Here is a 7664-nt window from a genome sequence, read left to right as displayed (position 1 = left end):
GTTCTCACAGCATGGTAACGGAGGCGTTTGCCTGACCGTAGCAGCTGGAACATAGAAACATAGAAACATAGAAATTAGGTGCAGGAGTAGGCCATTCGGCCCTTCGAGCCTGCACCGCCATTCAATATGATCATGGCTGATCATCCAACTCAGTATCCCGTACCTGCCTTCTCTCCATACCCCCTGATCCCCTTAGCCACAAGGGCCACATCCCTCTTAAATATAGCCAATGAACTGGCCTCAACTACCCTCTGTGGCAGAGAGTTCCAGAGATTCACCACTCTCTGTGTGAAAAAAGTTCTTCTCATCTCGGTTTTAAAGGATTTCCCCTTTATCCTTAAGCTGTGACCCCTTGTCCTGGACTTCCCTAACATCGGGAACTATCTTCCTGCATCTAGCCTGTCCAACCCCTTAAGAATTTTGTAAGTTTCTATAAGATCCCCTCTCAATCTTCTAAATTCTAGAGAGTATTAACCAAGTCTATCCAGTCTTTCTTCATAAGACAGTCCTGACATCCCAGGAATCAGTCTGGTGAACCGTCTCTGCACTCCCTCTATGGCAATAATGTCCTTCCTCAGATTTGGAGACCAAAACTGTACGCAATACTCCAGGTGGGGTCTCACCAAGACCCTGTACAACTGCAGTAGAACCTCTCTGCTCCTATACTCAAATCCTTTTGCAATGAAAGCTAACATACCATTCGCTTTCTTTACTGCCTGCTGCACCTGCATGCCTACCTTCAATGACTGGTGTACCATGACACCCAGGTCTCGCTGCAGCTCCCCCTTTCCCAATCGGCCACCATTTAGATAATAGTCTGCTTTCCTGTTTTTGCCACCAAAATGGATAACCTCACATTTATCCACATTATACTGCATCTGCCAAACATTTGCCCACTCACCCAGCCTATCCAAGTCACCCTGCAGTCTCCTAGCATCCTCCTCACAGCTAACACTGCCCCCCAGCTTAGTGTCATCCGCAAACTTGGAGATATTGCCTTCAATTCCCTCATCCAGATCATTAATATATATTGTAAATAGCTGGGGTCCCAGTACTGAGCCTTGGGGTACCCCACTAGTCACTGCCTGCCATTGTGAAAAGGACCCGTTTACTCCTACTCTTTGCTTCCTGTTTGCCAGCCAGTTCTCTATCCACATCAATACTGAACCCCCAATGCCTTGTGCTTTAAGTTTGTATACTAATCTCTTATGTGGGACCTTGTCGAAAGCCTTCTGGAAGTTCAGATACACCACATCCACTGGTTCTCCCTTATCCACACTACTAGTTACATCCTCTAAAAATTCTATGAGATTCGTCAGACATGATTTACCTTTCGTAAATCCATGCTGACTTTGTCCAATCATTTCACCACTTTCCAAATGTGCTGCTATCCCATCTTTAATAACTAGCAGTTTCCCCACTACCGATGTTACACTAACTGGTCTGTAATTCCCCATTTTCTCTCTCCCTCCCTTCTTAAAAAGTGGGGTTACGTTTGCTACCCGCCAATCTTCAGGAACTACTCCAGAATCTAAAGAGTTTTGAAACAGTCCGTTGCAGGGGTGGAAGGGGTCGCCCATGATTTTATTGGCTCTGGAGTTGCACCTCCTGTTGTATAGTTCCTGCAAGGGGGCGAGTGAAGTTCCCATACTGCGTTCGGCCCAACGCACTACTCTCTGCAGAGCCTTCTTGTCCTGGGCAGAGCAAGTCCCAAACCAGATGGTAATATTTCCGGACAAGATGCTTTCCACAGCCGCTGCGTAGAAGCACTGGAGGATCCTCGGAGACACTCTGAATTTCCTCAATTGCCTGAGGTGATAAAGGCGCTGAACTGAAGTCTATGAACAGCATCCTCACGTAGCCCCCCTTCTGGCTGTCCAGATGGGAGAGAGCGGTGTGCAAAACCTGGGAGATGGCATCGTCCGTGGATCTGTTCGGACGGTATGCGAACTGCAACGGGTCCATGTTCCGAGAGAGGAAGGCGCAGATGTGTTTCTTCACCAGCCTCTCAAAGCATTTCATGACTACCGAGGTAAGGGCCACCGAACGGTAGTCATTCAGACAGGCTGGGGAGGCATTTTTTTAGTACCGGTACAATGATGGATTTTTTGAAGCAGGCAGGGTCCACGGACTTGTCCAGTGAGAGGTTGAATATTGTAGTGGGCACTGTAGCTCGCTGCGTAGCACAGGAGCATATGTGTGCCTCGTTCATCAAATACTGCAAGAATGAACATTAAGACCTGTATTTCCTGTACCAGCTGTTGCATGCTTCCGTTGTGTTCACCGTGAATTTCCTGAGTGAATCAGCATTAATCAAAATTTTACTCACGATGAATATCGAAATCTGATTTGTTACGGCTCATTCTATTTTAATTAAATGGTAGGCCATTTAGAAGGGAGATTAGGAAAACCTTTTTCACCCAGAGAGTTGTGATTCTGTTGAAATCTCTGCCTCAGAAGACAGTGGAGGCCAATTCACTGGATGCTTTCAAGAGAGAGTTGGATAGAGTTCTCAAAGATAGCGGAGTTAAGGGATATGGGGAGTAGGCAGGAATGGATTACTGATTGTGGATGATCAGCCGCGATCACAGTGAATGGTGGTGCTGGCTCGAAGCGCCAGTTGTCCGACTCATAAACTTAATGTCCATTGTCGATTGTTCCCAGTTGAATGCCTCCACTTGTTGCTGAAAATGTCCACGCATATTCCATAGATCGATAATCCAGGGATTAGAAATGTCTAGGTAGAGCTCGGTAGATTAACCTGTTCATTTTAACACGAATCAAGAATTGGAATTCGACTTGCATTTCATCCACAAAGCTGTCCGTTTAATGCTAACAAATATTTCACTCCTTTCATCAGCTTATTTCTGAATTCCCTCTGTGACAACGTGTAGATACATGTGTTTGTGCAGGTACAGAGAAATTGCAACATAAACCCAAATTGCTGTAGGATAAATGTCGGGGTATTCAAATACCTGTTTGTGTAAAAATAATTTTGAACTTGCCACCTCATGGTAGATACTATGAAGGGTATCCATAGCAATATGAAATTGGCCGACAGTGCAAACAACAAAATCATTGACTTTCTCCGGTTCTGCACCTCGGGATCCTTCTGATTTTCACTGCCATTTCGCAGACCCCGACGTACTTTATTTACCGCTTTAATATGACTGACAGTTATAGCATTGAAAAATACAATCAAGCAGGTTGGCATTAAAAGTGTTACGATACTGTTAAACAACTGAAATACTTTCCATGAGGTCGAGGTGAATCATTCATCTTTGCTGATGCATCGCAATGGTATGTTGTCAATAACCACGTACGGTTCCACTGTAAAGTAAAACGGAAGGCATCTTGCACAGCTCCCGATAACGACAACAGCTATCACAACGCTCGCTATTCTCTCCGTGCAGTGTCGTTCCCGCAGCTTTTGACTGCAAATTGCGATACAGCGATCGAACGTGAAAGTCGCAGTTAGCCAAACGGAGCAATCCGTGGCGGCTAATCCCAGGACAATTGTCATAGAGCAAATTGGAGTAATGAGCAAGGAATGAGCATAAAGATAAATATTAGTCATCTATTCCAGTACAACCCCAAATACGACACCCATTAAATCAGCCGCGGCCATTGCTACCAGATAGCGAGAGACGCATTTGGAGAGACCACATTGACTCCGTGAGAGGATCACAATTGCCAGTGAATTAACTATAATGAGGAAAAAACACAAAATTTAGTTCAAATGGGCTAAACCATATCATTTCCTTCTAATCCTATTGCCGGGACTGAGAATCGCAGTCTAGAAATTTCAATCTACTGGGTGTCCGCCGCAGCACGCCACTTGGAATACAAGGGGGGGGGGGGGGGGTTGCATGGGCTGACAAGGAGGGGGGGGGGCATGGGCTGACAAGGGGGGTGGGGGGGGGGCGCATGGGCTGACAAGGAGGGGGGGGGGCGCATGGGCTGACAAGGAGGGGGGGGGGGCGCATGGGCTGACAAGGAGGGGGGGGCATGGGCTGACAAGGAGGGGGGGGCGCATGGGCTGACAAGGAGGGGGGGGGGACTACATGGGCTGACAAGGAGGGGGGGGGAGGGGTGGGGGGTGGCGCATGGGCTGACAAGGAGGGGGGGGGGGGGGGTACATGGGCTGACAAGGAGGGGGGGGACTACATGGGCTGACAAGGAGGGGGACACGGGCTGCATGTTTGCAGCTGCTTGGAGCCCGGCCTGCGACATACGCCTTCCTTTCCATCGAACAGCTGATCGCCACATGGCCCATCACTGCAACGTAAATTGCTGAAGTGAGCATCGGTAGTGGTACGAAAATGTATTGAGGAACCAAGATCACAAGGAGTTTCAGAATTTTGAAAGCTGCCATTACACGAATCAACAGCATCGTCTGCAACTCCATATTACCCGCTGCGAAAAGCGGGCACTAAAACGATCAACCATATAAAACTAGCTATTTTGAAGCCGATTAATGCTGGAAATATTCATCGGTTGAGGCGGTATCAACATAATTTTGAGGCATCTATACTATGCTGAGGCGGAGAGGGAAAATTGGTGCCACATAACGAGCTCTCGCGTCTTACCAGTGATACCAACCGCTGCTGGACCGGGTAATATATCCTCGTTATGTGATAAATTGCTGGATAACCCATTGTATCTGTGAGGCAGCAATCAGTCTTGCAGAACGTTCAGCTGCCACATGTACTGGTGACTATACTAACATCTTCTTATACGGAGAAGGGCGGTACTTAGAGCCCATTAGTCACATCATACACAAGTCATTGAATATGTTATCTTCATTGGCGCACAGAGACCGAGGATTCCACTTCGATGCTAGCAATTAGTTTTAGTAGAGGTTGTTCACGTTTCAAAAATAGAATGTGTTTTTACTTCGGAGTCACGTGAGTGACTTCGTGAAGAACCCCGCTTCCACGCATGCGTGTATATCGCTACACGCATTGCAACGAGTCACACAGAGGGGAACGGCGTTCCCCAAGCGGGAGAATTTGAAAGTCGGGAACAGCAGGTAAGAGACTCTGCGTTCCTTTTTTCTACTTACCTTTTAGGTGGCTGCGGAAAGCTGGCGGGGGAGACCCGTGGAGTGCGAGCAGCCGGCAGCAGCAACGGCACGAGTTTCCCTGGAGGGGAACAACCTGTGCCCGACTTTGCTCCCGCACCGGCAAAATTCACTTCTCGGCCGGGCGGGAAGCAAAGCAAAGAGGTCCCGTATGCCAGTCTCAAGCGAGACTGGCTTGGAGCAGTCGCTAGCGGCCAGCGCGGAGGCAGCAGGACAGAGAGCAGGGACCAGCGCTGTAAGTACCTGGGGTACACAGCAGGGCTGGAAACGCTCAGCGAGTGCAGCGGCACTAATGGAGCTAAGGAACTGGGGACGTTCGGGCCGAAAACCTTCTTCAAAAGGTAAGCACCGGGGTTGGTCCAAGGGGTCCCTAGGTACAGCCGGGTTTTACCGGCTGCGGAACTGCCGCGAAGGACCAGGGCCGTGAACTCCGGGGTCGGTCCGAGCGGCTCAAACCCAACACACAGGGAACGACGTGGGAGCACTCCGGAGCCGACACAGCCCCAAAGACCGACGCTACATGGGCCTGGGGCTGTGGAACAGGTAGGAGACCTTTCTTATTCTTTCCAGGAAGGCTGACGAGCTGCCGTTTCTACAGCAGCAGTCAGCCAGCAACGGAAGTCGGCACCACTGTCTCCCAGAACGGGAGCGAGTGCCAACTTCACCCCATACGGGGTGAAGGGAAAAACAGAGCCAACAACCCACAAAACAGTGGGTTGTATTAGGGCTCTGGCACTTTTAAAATTAACGGAGAAGGACCAGCCCCTTAAACACCGGGGTCGGTCCGAGCGGTTCAAACCCGACACGCAGGGAACAACGGAGAATGAAAAGTCGGGAACAGCAGGTAGGAGACTCTGCGTTTCCTTCCACTTACCTTTAGGTGCAGACATGGACTGGGTCCATGTAAGGTGCTGGCAGCGGCAGGAGCACTGGCAGTGGCAGGAGCAGGCAGCGGCAGGAGCGGCAGCGGCAGCCGGCAGCGGTAGGAGCAACATGGGCACATCGATTCCCGGAGGGGGAAAACATCTGTGCCCAACTTCGCTCCAGCACGGTGAGAAAATTCATTTCTCAGCAGCAGCAGTAACGGCCAGCGCCGAGGCCAAGGACTTTGCAGTGCAGTTGACTGGCTGCAATCTACCACAAGGGACCAGTAATGTGAGTACCAGGGTCGGTCCCAGCGGGGTTTTAGTTACAGTAATCGCTTCTCGGCCTTTTGGCTAAGATCAAGTGTACTATCTGTTCTTATCAGTTTAATATCTGATACGTCCCTTATCTAGGGACCATATATTAAATAAAAACTATAGTAGCTGTTTTTATCAGTTTAATGTCTTATATGTCCCTTATCTAAGGACCATATAAGTAAGAGTGCCCAGAATTGAGGGCATTAGAGTGGGGTTGACCGGCTGCAACGACCACAAGGGGCCAGTACCGTCAGTACGGGGGTCGGTCCCAGGGGTCTAAGATAAAGGAGCAGCCAGGAGCGCTGAGAGCGTTGAAGCCGGGTTAAAGAAATAGATGGAATCAGCTGTGCCAGTTATCCTCCACACCGGCCATATCCACTCCACGGAAGGAAGGACAAAGCTGGAGAAGGAGCACCGTGGAACAACGGGCAGCCAGCAGCAGCCAGCGGCACTTGGATCATCCATAGTGGGATCAGCTGTGCCCAATGTTGGCCCCGCACCGGCCAGATCCAGGCGGCCGAGCGGTAAGGCTAGACACAAATCAAGCAAGGTAGTGGACTCAGGGGGTCCGACTTTGCATAAAACCGCCGGCAACCAGCGCCCGAGAGGGCTGGAGCGGGAAGAAGCGGTGTATGGAGCCTTGCTCCAACGTGATAAACCCACAGCAGTACCTCTTTGAGGGCTGCACAATGCTTCTACCCCATCAGAGGGGAGCACTGTGGGTCAGTTCTGGGTTGACTTGCAAGAGGGGTCCGCAGCACAAAAGACAAGTGGGCAGCAGTTAAGCCCCACATGGGTACCCCGTGCGGGACCCTAGAGATCTCTAACTCTAAAAAAGAGTAGGCAGGACCCTGATGGGCCAGAGCCTGGTAATACAGCATCCCATGATCCTAACACAGCAGGGACTCTGCTGGACATGGTGGCTGATTACTTTAACCAAGTCAAACATGGGTAGACTTGGATCCAGGATGGCAATAGTATTACTATATGTCTGGCCACAAACGCCAACAAGGAAAATTTACAGACACTGGCCAGACATCTGCCACCTGGCAACGGTGAGGCATTACAGGTGCCCAGTGTAAACCAATGCATTTGGCAGCATATGGGGACGAACATCAGGAACCAGGACCTCAAGATCCACAGAACCTTAAAGGGATTGACGGAAGGCATCATAGCATACACCCGCACCCTGGACTAAACGTAGGTAACCAAAAGACCATCAAGACGCACCAGCTCTGTTTAGTAATATGCAATATGACCTGAACTACACGTGGAAGGCGGCCATTCAGCCAGCACTGGGACCCCAAAATATGCTACCATTTGCAAATAAAGAACCGTGTGTGGACAAAGCCAAGACACTGGGGCTCATCAAGGCCAGCGCAAGGGCCTATTTTGGAGCA

General features: G+C 49.9%; 1 pseudogene; it reads left to right on the top strand.

The window, feature by feature from the left end:
* The first annotated feature begins 6280 nt into the window (after positions 1-6280).
* LOC129694813 (U2 spliceosomal RNA) lies at positions 6281-6386 on the top strand (annotated as a pseudogene).
* The last annotated feature ends 1278 nt before the right edge of the window (positions 6387-7664 follow it).

The sequence above is a fragment of the Leucoraja erinacea genome, unplaced genomic scaffold (genome assembly GCF_028641065.1).
Source record: "Leucoraja erinacea ecotype New England unplaced genomic scaffold, Leri_hhj_1 Leri_808S, whole genome shotgun sequence".
Taxonomy (NCBI): Eukaryota; Metazoa; Chordata; class Chondrichthyes; order Rajiformes; family Rajidae; genus Leucoraja; species Leucoraja erinaceus.
Note: the sequence above shows the minus strand (reverse complement) of the source record. Positions and strands in the feature narration are given on the sequence as shown.